Source organism: Pelobates fuscus, chromosome 6, assembly GCF_036172605.1.
Source record: "Pelobates fuscus isolate aPelFus1 chromosome 6, aPelFus1.pri, whole genome shotgun sequence".
NCBI lineage: Eukaryota > Metazoa > Chordata > Amphibia > Anura > Pelobatidae > Pelobates > Pelobates fuscus.
This window is the reverse complement of record NC_086322.1, coordinates 52,492,883-52,511,187: the sequence shown is the minus strand read 5'-3', so window position 1 is coordinate 52,511,187 and position 18,305 is coordinate 52,492,883.

The following is an 18,305-nucleotide window of genomic DNA, read 5'->3' as shown; positions in this document are numbered from 1 at the left end:
ACAGCCCACTCAGCGAGAGGGAGACGAGAGCACACAGCTCCCTCGCCGCGGCTAAGATGGAGACCGGCACCCGACCCACTGGACCCCAGGGACATGTCCACGCTAAGCTCTCCAAGTAGGGAGGCTGGGTGGACAATTTCTAATTTAAAAAAAATAATTTGTGAGTGTCTGTGTGTGTGCGTCTGAGTAAGTGTGTGTGTGTGAGAGTATGTGTGTGTCTGTGTGTGTATGTGTGTGTGTATGTGTGTGTGTCTGTGAATGTATGTGGGTGTGTCTGTAAGTGTGTGTGTGTGTCAGAGTGTGTGTGTGTGTGTCAGAGTGTGTGTGTGTGTCTGTGAGTGTATGTGTGTGTACTCGTGTATATATATGTGTGTGTCAGTGTGTGTGTGTGCACGTATATATACACACAAGTGTATATTTTGTTTTGGGGGGTGGAAATCTTGGGAGAGTTCTTACACTTTATTCCCCAGGACTTGACCCCTGCCGGCAGGAGAGATATCCGGATCTCCCCTGTCGGCTCATGCAGAGCCGGCGCTATTTGAGTGCCGGCTCTGCTCTAAGCCTCCATGGGCCGGCGGGGAGATCAAAGATCTACCTCACCGGCCCAAAGCAGCATGGAGGGAGGCAGGAGAGGACCCGGGGAGCTCTAGACAGAAGCTCTGCCAGGTTCCTCTCGCGAGATCTGAGCACTGCCGTGGCAACGCTCAGATCTCACGAGAGTTAACGCTAGCAGGCTAGAGTTCACTCTCCACTGGACCACCAGGCATGGCACATGGCAGCAAGGATCTCCCCTCCAAACATACAGCACACACACACATAAAGCACCCTCACACACACAGCACACAAACAGCACCCACACACATAGCACCAGTGGCGGATCCAGAGCCTGATCTCGGGAGGGGCACTTGTAGATTATTTAAAGAAATAATCCAGACACAATAACCACTACAGCTCAGTGTAGTGGTTATGGTGTCTATAGTGCCGGGACCCCCTCCCAGAGTAAGTAGTCAAACCGTTTAAGAACAGTTTGACAACTTACCTGAAGTCTGCTGGGAAATGGGGCTGTAGTAGTGCATTGGAGCAGTAGTGTGTGTGAGTGGTGCAATGTGTAAGGGGTGCAGTGTGTGTGTGAGGGGGACAGTGTGTGAGCGTGTGTGAGAGCGGCAGTGTATGTCAGGGATGCAGTGTATGTGTGGGACAGTATGTGTGTGTAACAGTTGCAGTGTGTGTGTGTGAGTATTGCAGTGTATGTGTGAGTGTGGGCAATGTGTGTATATGGGGCGGCAGTGTGTGTGTATGAGGGGGCAGTATGGGGGGCAGTACAGGTCTATGGGGGTCAGTGTGTGTGTATGAGGGGGCAGTATGGGGGCAGTACAGGTCTATGGGGGTCAGTGTGTGTGTATGGGGGCCAGTGTGTGTGTATGGGGGCAGTATGGGGGGCAGTGTGTGTGTATGGGGGGCAGTATGGGTGTATGGGGGGCAGTGTGGGTGTATGGGGGGCAGTGTGGGTGTATGGGGGGCAGTGTGGGTGTATGGGGGCAGTGTGGGTGTATGGGGGCAGTGTGGGTGTATGGGGGCAGTGTGGGGGGCAGTGTGTGTGTGTATGGGGGGCAGTATGGGTGTATGGGGGGCAGTGTGGGTGTATGGGGGCAGTGTGGGTGTATGGGGGCAGTGTGGGTGTATGGGGGGCAGTGTGGGTGTATGGGGGGCAGTGTGGGTGTATGGGGGGCAGTGTGTGTGTATGGGGCAGTATGGGGGGCAGTGTGTGTGTATGGGGGGCAGTATGGGTGTATGGGGGGCAGTATGGGTGTATGGGGCAGTGTGGGTGTATGGGGGGCAGTATGGGTGTATGGGGCAGTGTGGGTGTATGGGGGGCAGTGTGGGTGTATGGGGCAGTATGGGTGTATGGGGCAGTATGGGTGTATGGGGCAATATGGGTTATGGGGGGCAGTATGGGTGTATGGGGCAGTGTGGGTGTATGGGGGGCAGTATGGGTGTATGGGGCAGTGTGGGTGTATGGGGCAGTGTGGGTGTATGGGGCAGTGTGGGTGTATGGGGGGCAGTGTGGGTGTATGGGGGGCAGTGTGGGTGTATGGGGCAGTATGGGTGTATGGGGCAGTATGGGTGTATGGGGCAATATGGGTTATGGGGGGCAGTATGGGTGTATGGGGGCAGTGTGGGTGTATGGGGGGCAGTGTGGGTGTATGGGGGGCAGTGTGGGTGTATGGGGGGCAGTGTGGGTGTATGGGGGGCAGTGTGGGTGTATGGGGGGCAGTGTGGGTGTATGGGGGGCAGTGTGGGTGTATGGGGCAGTATGGGTGTATGGGGGGCAGTGTGGGTGTATGGGGGGCAGTGTGGGTGTATGGGGGGCAGTGTGGGTGTATGGGGGGCAGTGTGGGTGTATGGGGGGCAGTATGTGTGTAATGGGGGGCAGTGTGTGTGATATAAGGGTATGGGGTCTTTTTTTTTATATTTTTATTTTTATTTTATTTAAATAAATATTCTATGTCCCCCCTCCCTTCTTACCTTTACTGGGGGAGGGGGGACATTTCCCTGGTGGTCCGGTGGGCGATTCATTGATGGTCCCAGTGGGGAGAGTTCACTCTCGCGAGATTTGGAGCGTTTCCGTGGTAACCGCGGCAACGCTCCAAATCTCGCGAGAGGAGGACCCGGAGGAGCTGCAGCCTGACCTCCGGGTCCTCCCTCTAACTCCCTCCCTCCCCCGCCGGCCGCCAGCACAGTGCCTGCGGACCGGGGAGGGAGATCTGTGATCTCCGGTCCGCACGCACATTTAAGGGCTGGCAGGGGAGGGAGAGGGAGAGGGAGACCGTCGGTATTCTCGGGGGGGGGCAATTGCCCCGTTGCCCCCCCCCTGGATCCGCCACTGCATAGCACACAAACAGCACCCTCTCACACATGCACCACACACACAGCACACGTACAGCACCCTCACACACACACACAGAACCCTCATACACACACACACACACACACACACAGCACCCTTACAAACACACAACACCCTCACACACAGCACACTAACAGCACCCTCACACAAACAGCACACTCATGAATACACAACGCAAACAGCACCCTCACACACACAGCACCCTCACACACACACACACACACACACATCACACAAACAGCACCCTTACACAGCACACTAACAGGACCCTAACACACATACACAAACACCAGTGCCTCACACACAGCACACTAACAACACCCTCACCCACATAGCACACTACCAGCACACACATAAACAGCAGTGTATGTGTGTGTTTATGTATATATATATATATATATATATATATATATATACATACATACATATATGCAACGTGTATTTGTGCTTTAGGGTGCACACCCTAATGCAATAGGCTGCGTACACCTATGATTTCATTCCATTTTATTCTTGTGGCTGTAGGAGAGTTCCATCTATCCCAACTCCAGAGCTGAAATAATTCTGGATTTCAAGCTGCAATAAAGGTATGTACCTCTAGAATTATACTATACCCTAAAGGAGAGACAGGGGGTGGGTGGGAGAGAGATATAATTTCAGAATTAAAGGACCACTATAGTGTCAGGAAAACAAACTTGCCCCCCCACCCTCAGCGCCCCCCTCCTGTTGAGCTGAAGGGAATAAAATCCCTTCTGCCACTTATCTTAATCCAGCACCGGACTCCCTCGGCGTTGGTGACATCTCCTCCCCCTCCGACATGAGCTCCCGAGTGGAGCCGAATGCGCATGCGCGGGCTGAGCCGCGCACGCATTCAAACCGCCCATAGGAAAGCATTTCTCAATGCTATCCTATGGACGTTCTACGTGCACAACGCGATTTTAGCATTAAGCGTTGCAGAAGCGCCTTAGCAGCTGTCAGGAAGACAGCCACTAGAGGCTGGATTAACCCTGCAATGTGAACATAGCAGTTTCTCTGAAACTGCTATGTTTACAGCTGCAGGGTTAAAACCTGGGGGACCTGGCACCCAGATCACTTCATTGAGCTAAAGTGGTCTGGGTGACTATAGTGGTCCTTTAATAACTAAAGTCTCAGACTAGAACGCATTATTTTTTTTTTGTTTAATATCTGTTTTTTTATTTCGCTTTCAAACAAAGGTTATATAAGGGATACAGAATAGAGAATAAGGGTTATGCATAGTGGTAACATATCGGGGAGCATTAACAAATCAAATTTTATACCCAAATTCACAATTAACCCACAATCCTATACATCCACATTGTGTGAATGATTTGTATGGGTGCGGTAGAGTGGGTGGATCGTGGGTGGGGGGGAGGGGGTGGGAGGGCGGAGGGGGTAATAGGTAGGGAGTCCTGCTGCATGCCAAGTCGGTCATAGTTATAATAATTTCTGCTAGGGTTTTAGATGGTGTCATGAGGTTGTGTAATACTTGTCTACAGTCCTTATTTGTGTGATGTCCGGTCCGTGGATCCTATGTGGTATTTCCCCAGAAATTGAGCCATGGTTCCCAGGTCTGGAGATATCTGTCTCTCTTCCCTAGAGAAGACCAATGTATCTCCTCTAGTTCCCTTATTTTTTCTACTTGTTGGATCCATAGCTCTCTTGATGGTATCGCAGTTTGTCGCCAGAACCTTGGGATCAGAGCGTTAGCCTCTCCCAGAAGTAAGTTCAGGAGTTGCTGTTTGGATGGTTCCTTGAAGGCTCGAGGCCATCCTAGGAGAATTTGGGAAGGGGACAATTGTGCCTGCCTGGCTAGCATTCTAATAATATCTGCTAGGATTTGTGTCCAAAATTGTATTATGGTCTTACAGTTCCACCAAATATGTTCCATGTCTCCCCGTGCTTCCCCGCACCTCCAGCATTCGTCACTGACTGCTGGCCAGTATGAGTGTAGCTGTACAGGTGTTCTGTACCACCTAGTAGCCCTCTTATAGAAGGTTTCTTTTCGTGCTATGCTGAGTGGGGTTTTGATTCCCGTAATCATTATATGGTCCCAATCCTCGTCTGTCATATGGATGTGAAGGCCTCTCATCCATTTGCGTTGGAATGTGGGTCTGGGTTGATCTGCTGTTTCTGTGTGTAGCATGCGATATATGGCTGAGAGGGGCCTTCTGCGTTTGTGCCCTTGGGTGCAGAGAAGTTCAAATGCTGTTTTGTCCCTTGTGTGCCAGTGAGGAAGGACTGAGTGGGTCAGGAAGTTGGTCAGTTGGGCCTTTCCCATGATATCTAGAAGTGTCTCTTGTCTGTTGAGTTTGGGGAGTGCTTTAGGTTTGGGAGGGGTGTCCTCTGTCACAAGTGCTAAGTTGTCGGGATTAGGGGTCCCCAGTAATCTGGATAGAATGGTGCTTCCCTGGCCATTGTGGAAGTCTGGGTTGGCTGCTATATTGACATATGGGGAAAGTCCTGGGGAAAGACTCCAAACCTCTTTGTGTCATCTCCACACCCTGAGGGTGTTGTGTATCAAAGGGTAGAGGGTAGGGGATATTTTATGAAGTTGGCATGTCTGCCACGGCAGCGTATGGAGGGGGACCTTCGCGAAGCTCTGTTCTAACCCGTACCATGATTTTCTCTTGGTCATATCTGTCCATTCCCTGATGCATGTGAGTAGGACAGCGACATAGTACTTGTATAGGTGAGGTAGTCCCAACCCTCCCCTTCCTGAGGTGGATGTCAATGTGGAGTAAGCTAGTCTTGCGTGTTTGTTTCTCCATGTATAGAGTGTGAATATGGATCTCATGTGTCGGAAGAATTCTCCCGGGAGAGGGATAGGAAGGGCTTGGAACAAGTACAGCACCTTCGGCAGAATCATCATCTTTATTATGTTAACTCGGCCCATTAGGAAAAAATGGGGTAGGTCCCACTTTTTGAGGTCTCGTTTAATGGTATCCATAGGGGGGGGGGGGAATTTAGTGTGTATAAGTTTTTTTTGTGTCGAAGTTAGATGTATTCCTAGGTATGTTAGTCCTATTTTTGTCCATGAGTATTTATGAGTTTGTCGGATGCGAGTTTGTAGGTTCGGGGGGACAGAGATGCCTAGAATCTCGCATTTCGCTGAGTTAATTTTAAAATTTGATAGGGTTCCAAATTTGTCTATTTCCGACTGTACCTGTGGAAGAGTGTTAAGCGGGTCTGTGATAGTGAAAAGGACGTCGTCTGCAAAAGCGGATACTTTTACCTCTTCCCCAGAGTATTGGTAACCTCGGATTTTAGGGTTGTTTCGAACAGCTGTCAGAAAAGGCTCTACTGCCAGGACAAATACCTATCCCTTCTAGTACTTTAAAGAGATATGTCCAGACCACCCTGTCAAATGCTTTCTCTGCAGCTATACCCAGCAATAACTAGAACGCATTATTACTAAAACCGAAAAGAACATTAATTTCCCCATCACAAAGCAAGTTAGAAAGCCATAATGTATGTCCACTCAATTTAGTTTATTCAAATAATCATTTAATTAAATATTGCATTCCATTTCATTCTCGTGGCTGCAGGAGAGTTCCATAAATCCCAACCGCAGAGCTGAAATAATTATGGATCTCAAGATGCAAAAGGTATGTTTCTCTAGAATTATACTATACCCTAAAGGAGAGACGGGGGCGTGGGAGAGAGATATAATTTCATAATTAAAGGAGCACTATAGTGTCAGTCTCAGGGCCCCCATCCCGCTGGGCTGAAGGGGTTTAAAATCCATTCAGCCACTCACCTTTACCCAGCGCCGGGCTCCCTAGGCGCTGGTGACCTCTCCTCCACCTTCGACCAGTGGTCTACTATTTAGGATTTGGGCTGCCCTAGGCAGGACGGTGCTTGGGCACTCCCCCCCCCCCCCAATTTAAATTTCCCCACCCCTTCCTGTCAAGGCCGCACTTTGACAGACGCTCACTCACTGACAGACGCACACTCACTGACAGACACACACTCTTATATAAACTGACATACAATGACATACACACTATTACTTGAACACACACTGACAGACGCACACACACTGACAGACGCACGCACTCACTGACCGACACACAAACACATTCACTATATAATCCTTAGGTCCCCTTCACCCTCAGCGCCCCCCTTCCGCTGGGCTGAAGGGAATAAAATCCCTTCCGCCACTTACCTTAATCCAGCGCCGGACTCCCTCGGCGTTGGTGACCTCTCCTCCCCCTCCGACATCAGCTCCCGAGTGGAGCCGAATGCGCATGCGCGGTCTGATCCGCGCACGCATTAAAACCGCCCATAGGAAAGCATTTCTCAATGCTTTCCTATGGACGTTCTGCATGCTCAACGCGATTTTAGCATTAAGCGTCACAGAAGCGCCTCTAACGGCTGACAGGAAGACAGCCACTAGAGGCTGGATTAACCCTGCAATGTAAACATAGCAATTTCTCTGAAACTGCTATGTTTACAGCTGCAGGGTTAAAACCTGGGGAACCTGGCACCCAGAACACTTCATTGAGCTGAAGTGGTCTGGGTGACTATAGTGGTCCTTTAATAACTAAAGTCTCAGACTAGAACGCATTATTACTAAAACCGAAAAGAACATTAATTCCCCCATACACAAAGCAATAATAAAATGTTACTTTTATATAAAAATATGATTCAGGTTGAATTAGAAAGCCATAATGTCTGTCCACTCAGTTTAGTTTATTCAAATAATCATTTAATTAAATATTTCATTCCATTTCATTCTAGTTGCTGCAGGAGAGTTCCATCTATCCCAACCGCAGAGCTGGAATAATTATGGATCTCAAGCTGCAATAAAGGTATGTACCTCTAGAATTATACCATATCCTTAAGGAGAGATGGGGTGGTGGTGTGGGTTGGAGAGAGATATTATTTTATAACTGGTAACTAGAGTCTCGGACTTGGACGAGTTATTCCCACAATCGATAAGCACATAAATTCCCCCATACACAAAGCAATCAGAAAATGTCACTTGTATATAATAATTCAGGTTGAATTAGAAAGCTATAATGTCTGTCCACTAAGTTTAGTTTATTCAAATAATACTTTAATTCAATATTTCATTCCATTTCATCGTCGTGGCTGCAGGAGAGTTCCATCTATCCCAACCGCAGAGCTGGAATAATTATGGATTTCAAGCTGCAATAAAGGTATGTACCTCTAGAATTATACTACACCCTAAAGGAGAGACAGGGGCGTGGGTGGGAGAGAAATATAATTTCAGAATAAAAGGACCTGGGCTGAAGGGATTATTTCTCAATGCTTTCCTATGGATGTTCTGCATACTCAATGCGATTTTCTCATTAAGCGCCGCAGAAGCACCTCTAGCGTTTTTTTTTTAGGAAGACAGTCAGTAGAGGCTGGATTAACCCTGCAATGTAAACATAGCAGTTTCTCTGAAATTGCTATGTTTACAGCTGCAGGGTTAAAATCTGGGGGACCTGGCACCCAGACCACTTCATTTAGCTGAAGTGGTCTGGCTGACTACAGTGGTCCTTTAATAACTAAAGTCTCAGACTAGAACGCATTATTACTAGCATATGTCAATTAAGAATCTGTCATTGATTAATTAACATTTACCAAACTTTACCAAAATTCTCTAATAAGACATTCAGGTGATAACAAAACAAATTGCTTTCTCAACATTTCTCAATGTCAAAAAAACATTGTCTACTATTTGATTTCAGACAGCTACAAAATGGCAGTAACACAGTTTTTCTTACTTGTGAACTGCAGTGTGTGTAATACAATAATATTAATATTTTCTATCGTAATATGTCTGACACACCTGTGCCACCTAAGTCCTTCCCGCAGCCTGTTCTCACAGACATTCCTTCTCCTACAATAAGGGGGATTGACGTCATCGAGAGAGAACTTGGTTGGAGTACCCTGATAACATATTGTGTTTTTATTCTCATTTAATTTATTGATTTCTTTTTCTTTTAGGATCTATCCCATGTGCACAGTTACATCATGCAACAGCGGCAAAACAAGATACGTTACAGGAGAAAATGATGTAGATTAAAGGAACACTACAGTCACCTAAATTACTTTAGCTAAATAAAGCAGTTTTTTTTTTTTTTTTAAATTCTTTATTTTTGTAGTGCATAAGCTTATAACATATACTTGTGAGGTACCCCAAAGGCAATCCTCTAGCGCATTTCAAACAGTTAGGCATAGAGGTACATGGTAATCCTAGCACATATTTTTATATACGGTTAAGTCGAATAGTAAGCAGTATATTTTGTTGTAGCTTAATCTTTTCCAGAACGTAACGGCAACAGTGCACATTTTTATGTTTAAGTTAAAAGTTAACATTTAGTTATGATTTATTTCACCACAGTGGCTTTTTCTGTGCAAAGGATAGCAAACAAATATTCTATTAACACTTTACCGTTCCTTTTGTTCATATTCTAAGTAACGTATCATGATTAGAATAACTGCCTCATACATGTAAATAAAGCAGTTTTAGTGTATAGATCATTCCCCTGCAATTTCACTGCTCAATTCACTGCCATTTAGGAGTTAAATCACTTTGTTTCTGTTTATGCAGCCCTAGCCACACCTCCCTTGGCTATGATTGACAGAGCCTGCATGAAAAAAAAAACTGGTTTCACTTTCAAACAGATGTAATTTACCTTAAATAATTGTATCTCAATCTCTAAATTGAACTTTAATCACATACAGGGGGCTCTTGCAGGGTCTAGCAAGCTATTAACATAGCAGGGAATAAGAAAATCTTAATTAAACAGAACTTGCAATAAAGAAAGCCTAAATAGGGCTCTCTTTACAGGAAGTGTTTATGGAAGGATGTGCAAGTCACATGCAGGGAGGTGTGACTAGGGTTCATAAACAAAGGGATTTAACTCCTAAATGGCAGAGGATTGAGCAGTGAGGCTGCAGGGGCATGTTCTATACACCAAAACTGCTTCATTAAGCTAAAGTTGTTCAGGTGACTATAGTGTCCCTTTACATTGTATTAATTGTAAAAATTACTCACGTATTTTATCAAAGTATCGTTTTGTATTAAAATAAAAAAATAAAAAAAACATATAACGGATATTATGCTATGTATTATTATTGTACAGTACATAAAAGACCATTCCATGCTCCAATTCGTTACAATGTACTGAAGTGTTGATGGTGCACTGTAAGAGCAGTCCCCTTGTTATTTCTCAGGGGATTCAAATAATTTGTCAAAATACAGAACACTCCCTGCGCTATAAAGCTCAGCCTATCTGCAGCTCGCAACAGCATGCAGAACTTTCACTTTATCCATATTACTGTTCAAGTTTATAAACCAATGACAAGCTTTGCTCAAATGCTGCAATGATTTCGTTAAGCTAGGTTAGTGCGTTTTGGGTTTCAATGCACAGCACGGGTATAATGCAAAGCTATACACTGAGGAAGACAAAACAAGTGGGATATATCAGAGTTTGCAGGAATCTATGATCTGCAAACTTTCTTTGTCTTAGGGATGAGCATAACCACCTAGCAAAGCTAGTGGGTATGCGACAGCCTCCCGGAGTCAAATGCCAGAGTTGAAAAGCTTGCTCTGTGCATCTGCACAGCAACAGCCTTTCAGCCAATCAGGTAATCAGGAGAGCCGTGCTGAGCGTGGGAATCCTGATTACCTCACATTTTTAAAATTGGGAAACTGCGGATGGTTAGCACATCCCACGAAGTACTAAGGATAAATATTTCCCACAGTGTACAGGAATATAATTAAACATCTAAACACAAAATAAAACAATTCAAGTTGCCAATAGTACAGGGGAACAAGAAAAATGTTTAATAAATCATGAAGACATACAAGATATACTTGAAACTTTGTATAAAACAGCTGAGCTGAAAAACAAGGCAACAATGTATACCAAAGGAAAGTATCAAATGAACACTGGAACCATTCATCATAAATTGCAACAAAATAAGTTCAATAAAGAGAAAAGAAATGTTGTAACAAGTCCCAGCAAACAGATTCTTTATACAGGGAGTCCATGAGAATATCAAACTGACGAGACTACTAGCATCCAATCCTCCTACTTAGGTGGATCCTTGGTTTGTTGGTCTTGTCTTGGAGTACGGCTATAGTCTGTAAAAACAAAACAGAGAACAGTTATCAAAAGGCTGAATAAGCACCAGATAACCTTATGTTTTAGAAAACCAACCACCAGCAGGCAAAACCCTTAAAGCGGCGCTGTCATGCCGAACTTACCTTTCCTCAATCACTTCCTCTTCTCCCCCTCTCTCGGGATCTGTTATTCTTTTCTTCCTGTCCTCTTTAGTTTTCTTTAAAATCATAAGACAAAGTAGGGACTCTTTGCCTTATGGAGGATTCCTCTGCTTGACCAGCTCTGACCAGCCTAGGAGCAAAGTGTGCTTCATTTCCGCTGGTCAGAGCAATTTTCCCATAATTCTTATCTTTCCTCCCTGTTCCCACGATGCTTCCTGTCATTTTAGACGAAACTGCCGAATTGCGTTCTAACTGAATGAGAACAGTATGTTCGTTTGTTTTAGAACCCAATTCGGCACTTTGTTCGGATCGGAATTTCATTATAATGAATGAAACTCCGATCCTATTCATTACTGTGGCTGCATCTTGCAGCCGCTTAGTAGATAACTCCCTAATTCCCACGGTATCAGGGAGCTATCTACTAAAAGGCTGAAAGACCTCTTTGGAATTTTCCCACGCTGTGTAAAATGACAAAGAGCACTCTGATTGGCTTGAACCAGCCAATCAGAGTGTTCTTAGCCTAATTGCAGGGCGGGGCAAGGCTTTATAAGCCTTCCCCCGCCCTGCGGAGCTCAGTCTGCGCCGAGCCCTCCATGGGTGAAGATGGATTATTTGTTTTGCGCTCGGGTTTTTTATTTTATTTTTAGTTTGACGGGTATGACGGTTTTTTATTTGGCCTTTTTTAGGGTGAGGGGGGTAGGTAGGGGCGTTTTTATTTGGGTGGGGGGTGGGTGACTAGGGGCTTGGGGACCCCTAGTCACCTTGATAGGGGGGAGGGAATTGACTTAGTGCCCCCACCTGCCGCCCAGGGGAGGGGGCGGGGGGAGTACAGTAGGTCCCCCCCATTATCATTATGGCCCCCACCCGCCGCCCAGGGTTGGGGGCCGGGGGGGGGAGGACAGTAGGTCCCCCCCACTCATTACCATTATGGCCCCCACCCGCCGCCCAGGGGTGGGGGCCAGGGGGGTGGACACTAAGTCCCCCCCCTTATTACCATTATGGCCCCCACCCGCCGCCCAGGGGTGGGGGCCGGGGGGGAGGACAGTAGGTCCCCCCCTCATTACCATTATGGCCCCCACCCGCCGCCCAGGGGTGGGGGCCCGAGGGGGAGGACAGTAGGTCCCCCCCCTTATTACCATTATGGCCCCCACCCGCCGCCCAGGGGTGGGGTCCGGGGGGGAGGACAGTAGGTCCCCCCCTCATTACCATTATGGCCCCCACCCGCCGCCCAGGGGTGGGGGCCCGAGGGGGAGGACAGTAGGTCCCCCCCCCTCATTACCATTATGGCCCCCACCCGCCGCCCAGGGGTGGGGGCCGGGGGGGTGGACACTAAGTCCCCCCCTTATTACCATTATGGCCCCCACCCACTGCCCAGGGGTAGGGGCCAGGGGGGAGGACAGTAGATCCCCCTCATTACCATTATGGCCCCCACCCGCCGCCCAGGGGTGGGGGCCGGGGGGGAGGACAGTAGGTCCCCCCCCTCATTACCATTATGGCCCCCACCCACCGCCCAGGGGTGGGGGCCAGGGAGGTGGACACTAAGTCCCCCCCCTTATTACCATTATAGCCCCCACCCGCCGCCCAGGGGTGGGGGCCGGGGGGAGGACAGTAGGTCCCCCCCTCATTACCATTATGGCCCCCACCCGCCGCCCAGGGGTGGGGGCCGGGGGGGAGGACAGTAGGTCCCCCCCTCATTACCATTATGGCCCCCACCCGCCGCCCAGGGGTGGGGGCCGGGGGGGAGGACAGTAGGTCCCCCCACCTCATTACCATTATGGCCCCCACCCGCCGCCCAGGGGTGGGGGCCGGGAGGGGAGGACAGTAGGTCCCCCCCTCATTACCATTATGGCCCCCACCCGCCGCCCAGGGGTGTAGGCGAGGGGGAGGACAGTAGGTCCCCCCGCCCCCTTATTACCATTTTTTTTTACAGTGAGCAGCCACAGGCTGCTCACTGTTTAGTGGACATGCCCCTACTCGCGATATATCGAGTAGGGGCATTGGGGAGATTTTAATCTCCCTTATGCTATTATGGGCGTCATATTGACCCCCATAGAGTGAGGGGGGAGCTGGGGGGCTTATGAAGTGGTGGGGAGCACAGCTCCCTGCAGCTTCTGTCTTTACATATTACAAGGAGGGAGCTGCACGCCGTTAGCTCCCTCCTTGTAATAGACCGAACAAACAAACGAACACTGATATTCTGTGTTTGTTTGTTCGTTTGATTTTTTTCTATTCATTCATTCATTCGTCAGTCTGATGAATGAATGAATAGGTGAAATTCCCGTTCGCATGTCCAGGTGTTTCACTGGGCATGTGCGGGAATCTCACAGTCTATCTAGTGTGGGCAGATGACGTGTCCCACAGGGACTTCATCTACCCACACAAAGATGGCGGCGCCCTGAATAAAGATCGGGGCAGAAAATAAAGAATAAAAAATAGGTAATGTGGGGGCTTAAGGGCATTTGGGGGTAAATAGGGGGTCAATTGGAGGTAGTGGAGGCGGGAGGGGCGTTAAAAAAAAAATGGGATTCGGCATGACAGTGCCGCTTTAACTTGGAGGAGGGTGGGACGGGCGCTATTGCTAGGTGGTCATTCTCATCTCTAAGACAAAGAAAGTTTGCAGATCATAGATTCCAGCAAACTCTGATTTGAACTCCGGGAGGCATAACCACCTAGCAAAGCTAGTGGGTAGAATAGCACACACCTGGTGGTGGTCCTAAGAAACTAGAGGCGTTCAACTTATGATGGCCTCCAGTAAAATCTAACAAAGGTTTTACTGGACAACCATCTTGCAGCTTTCAAGATAGTAGGGAGAGGAAGGCCCTTTCCTGCTGCTTTAGTAGCCGAGGCTCCCCTAATTGAATGGCTTTTTTTTTTTATTCTTTATTTTCAGCGCATAATGTGTATAGTCTGTAAAAACAAAACAGAGAACAGTTATCAAAAGGCTGAATAAGCACCAGATAACCTTATGTTTTAGAAAACCAACCACCAGCAGGCAAAACCCTTAAAGCGGCGCTGTCATGCCGAACTTACCTTTCCTCAATCACTTCCTCTTCTCCCCCTCTCTCGGGATCTGTTATTCTTTTCTTCCTGTCCTCTTTAGTTTTCTTTAAAATCATAAGACAAAGTAGGGACTCTTTGCCTTATGGAGGATTCCTCTGCTTGACCAGCTCTGACCAGCCTAGGAGCAAAGTGTGCTTCATTTCCGCTGGTCAGAGCAATTTTCCCATAATTCTTATCTTTCCTCCCTGTTCCCACGATGCTTCCTGTCATTTTAGACGAAACTGCCGAATTGCGTTCTAACTGAATGAGAACAGTATGTTCGTTTGTTTTAGAACCCAATTCGGCACTTTGTTCGGATCGGAATTTCATTATAATGAATGAAACTCCGATCCTATTCATTACTGTGGCTGCATCTTGCAGCCGCTTAGTAGATAACTCCCTAATTCCCACGGTATGAGGGAGCTATCTACTAAAAGGCTGAAAGACCTCTTTGGAATTTTCCCACGCTGTGTAAAATGACAAAGAGCACTCTGATTGGCTTGAACCAGCCAATCAGAGTGTTCTTAGCCTAATTGCAGGGCGGGGCAAGGCTTTATAAGCCTTCCCCCGCCCTGCGGAGCTCAGTCTGCGCGGAGCCCTCCATGGGTGAAGATGGATTATTTGTTTTGCGCTCGGGTTTTTTATTTTATTTTTAGTTTGACGGGTATGACGGTTTTTTATTTGGCCTTTTTTAGGGTGAGGGGGGTAGGTAGGGGCGTTTTTATTTGGGTGGGGGGTGGGTGACTAGGGGCTTGGGGACCCCTAGTCACCTTGATAGGGGGGAGGGAATTGACTTAGTGCCCCCACCTGCCGCCCAGGGGAGGGGGCGGGGGGAGTACAGTAGGTCCCCCCCATTATCATTATGGCCCCCACCCGCCGCCCAGGGTTGGGGGCCGGGGGGGGGAGGACAGTAGGTCCCCCCCACTCATTACCATTATGGCCCCCACCCGCCGCCCAGGGGTGGGGGCCAGGGGGGTGGACACTAAGTCCCCCCCCTTATTACCATTATGGCCCCCACCCGCCGCCCAGGGGTGGGGGCCGGGGGGGAGGACAGTAGGTCCCCCCCTCATTACCATTATGGCCCCCACCCGCCGCCCAGGGGTGGGGGCCCGAGGGGGAGGACAGTAGGTCCCCCCCCTTATTACCATTATGGCCCCCACCCGCCGCCCAGGGGTGGGGTCCGGGGGGGAGGACAGTAGGTCCCCCCCTCATTACCATTATGGCCCCCACCCGCCGCCCAGGGGTGGGGGCCCGAGGGGGAGGACAGTAGGTCCCCCCCCCTCATTACCATTATGGCCCCCACCAGCCGCCCAGGGGTGGGGGCCGGGGGGGTGGACACTAAGTCCCCCCCTTATTACCATTATGGCCCCCACCCACTGCCCAGGGGTGGGGGCCGGGGGGGAGGACAGTAGGTCCCCCCCTCATTACCATTATGGCCCCCACCCGCCGCCCAGGGGTGGGGGCCAGGGGGGTGGACACTAAGTCCCCCCCCTTATTACCATTATAGCCCCCACCCGCCGCCCAGGGGTGGGGGCCGGGGGGAGGACAGTAGGTCCCCCCCTCATTACCATTATGGCCCCCACCCGCCGCCCAGGGGTGGGGGCCGGGGGGGAGGACAGTAGGTCCCCCCCTCATTACCATTATGGCCCCCACCCGCCGCCCAGGGGTGGGGGCCGGGGGGGAGGACAGTAGGTCCCCCCACCTCTTTACCATTATGGCCCCCACCCGCCGCCCAGGGGTGGGGGCCGGGAGGGGAGGACAGTAGGTCCCCCCCCTCATTACCATTATGGCCCCCACCCGCCGCCCAGGGGTGGGGGCGAGGGGGAGGACAGTAGGTCCCCCCGCCCCCTTATTACCATTTTTTTTTACAGTGAGCAGCCATAGGCTGCTCACTGTTTAGTGGACATGCCCCTACTCGCGATATATCGAGTAGGGGCATTGGGGAGATTTTAATCTCCCTTATGCTATTATGGGCGTCATATTGACCCCCATAGAGTGAGGGGGGAGCTGGGGGGCTTATGAAGTGGTGGGGAGCACAGCTCCCTGCCGCTTCTGTCTTTACATATTACAAGGAGGGAGCTGCACGCCGTTAGCTCCCTCCTTGTAATAGACCGAACAAACAAACGAACACTGATATTCGGTGTTTGTTTGTTCGTTTGATTTTTTTCTATTCATTCATTCATTCGTCAGTCTGATGAATGAATGAATAGGTGAAATTCCCGTTCGCATGTCCAGGTGTTTCACTGGGCATGTGCGGGAATCTCACAGTCTATCTAGTGTGGGCAGATGACGTGTCCCACAGGGACTTCATCTACCCACACAAAGATGGCGGCGCCCTGAATAAAGATCGGGGCAGAAAATAAAGAATAAAAAATAGGTAATGTGGGGGCTTAAGGGCATTTGGGGGTAAATAGGGGGTCAATTGGAGGTAGTGGAGGCGGGAGGGGCGTTAAAAGAAAAATGGGATTCGGCATGACAGTGCCGCTTTAACTTGGAGGAGGGTGGGACGGGCGCTATTGCTAGGTGGTCATTCTCATCTCTAAGACAAAGAAAGTTTGCAGATCATAGATTCCAGCAAACTCTGATTTGAACTCCGGGAGGCATAACCACCTAGCAAAGCTAGTGGGTAGAATAGCACACACCTGGTGGTGGTCCTAAGAAACTAGAGGCGTTCAACTTATGATGGCCTCCAGTAAAATCTAACAAAGGTTTTACTGGACAACCATCTTGCAGCTTTCAAGATAGTAGGGAGAGGAAGGCCCTTTCCTGCTGCTTTAGTAGCCGAGGCTCCCCTAATTGAATGGCTTTTTTTTTTTTTTTAATTCTTTATTTTCAGCGCATAATGTGAAAATTACACAAACAGGTGCTGTAACGGATATAGTAAAGTAAAGTATCGACATTGTAAACTTGGTACAACAAGACAACAGCAAGAAGCATTATGCACATTTTTTGCTTTAAGAGGGCTGTTGGGTTGTAGCGGTATGTGTATGGTGCGTTGGATAGGCCAAACACCATAACGGTCCACTGCCACACTTTTCCTTTCCACTGAAACCTGAGAAAACGCCTGTGTTTCTTGGCTATGGGGACTGAATGGAAGGCATCTTTTAGGTCTAACTTTATGCAGAAAAAGGCTTTCTGTACTAAGCCTGGAAGATCTGATAAACCCTCCATCCTGAACCTTTTCCTTTTGATGAAAGCGTTCAGAGACCTCACGTTTAGGACCGGTCTCCAGGAACCGTCTGACTTTGGGATTGGGAACAATGGGCTGACCCATCCTGTAATAGACATGTCTGACAACTCTATTTTACCTTGACTTAAAGCTAAGGAAAGGGAGGCATCTAGCACTGGGTTCACCTCTCTGTAGCGTGCTAATTTCTGGACTGGGAACCTTAAAAGGGGGAGTTGTAAACCCCTTTGAAAAATCTTTAGAACCCATTTGTCTGAGGAAATATCCTTCCAATTTAGTGGCATATGAGGAGGCACACTTACTTGAATGCATGGGTTTTCTTTTGGAAGCTGAACCGCCTCTGGAAAGCGCTCCTCTGCCACCGCCTGGGAGCTTGTGCCTTCCACTGTAGTGGCGGTACTGGGCCTGGTGAGAAGCTTCTTAGGACGCTCCTGCAGCCCTATAGGGGTGACCCTCTGTCCGAAAGGGCTTTTTGTAGCCAGGGAAAGACTTCTTGAGTTCTGAAAAGGATCTGCTTGCCTTGTAACGGCCTTTAACCTCCTGAATGAACGAGGGACCGAATAGTTAAGAATCCTCCAAATTTGGGAACTCATGCGATTTGGGGGCTAGGTCGGACAGACCTGCTGCATGGAGCCAGCGGGATCTGCGGATGTTTGATATGTAATTAAAGGATTGGCCAATAATTAGCACTGCCCTGCCAGACGCTTTTAAAAGGGCCATCTTAGATGCCAACAGAGATGAAGCGGAAGGTTTCTGAGCATTGCCTTCTTTTTCTGCCTTATCCAGCACCAGTAATAGTGGGCCCACAGCATCAGCAATTTTGAACTGTATATTGCGAAAAGTCTGTCCTGTGGGATCAGAGGATACGCTGCTCCCTGTGATGGATAACAGAGCAGGATCTACCTCTG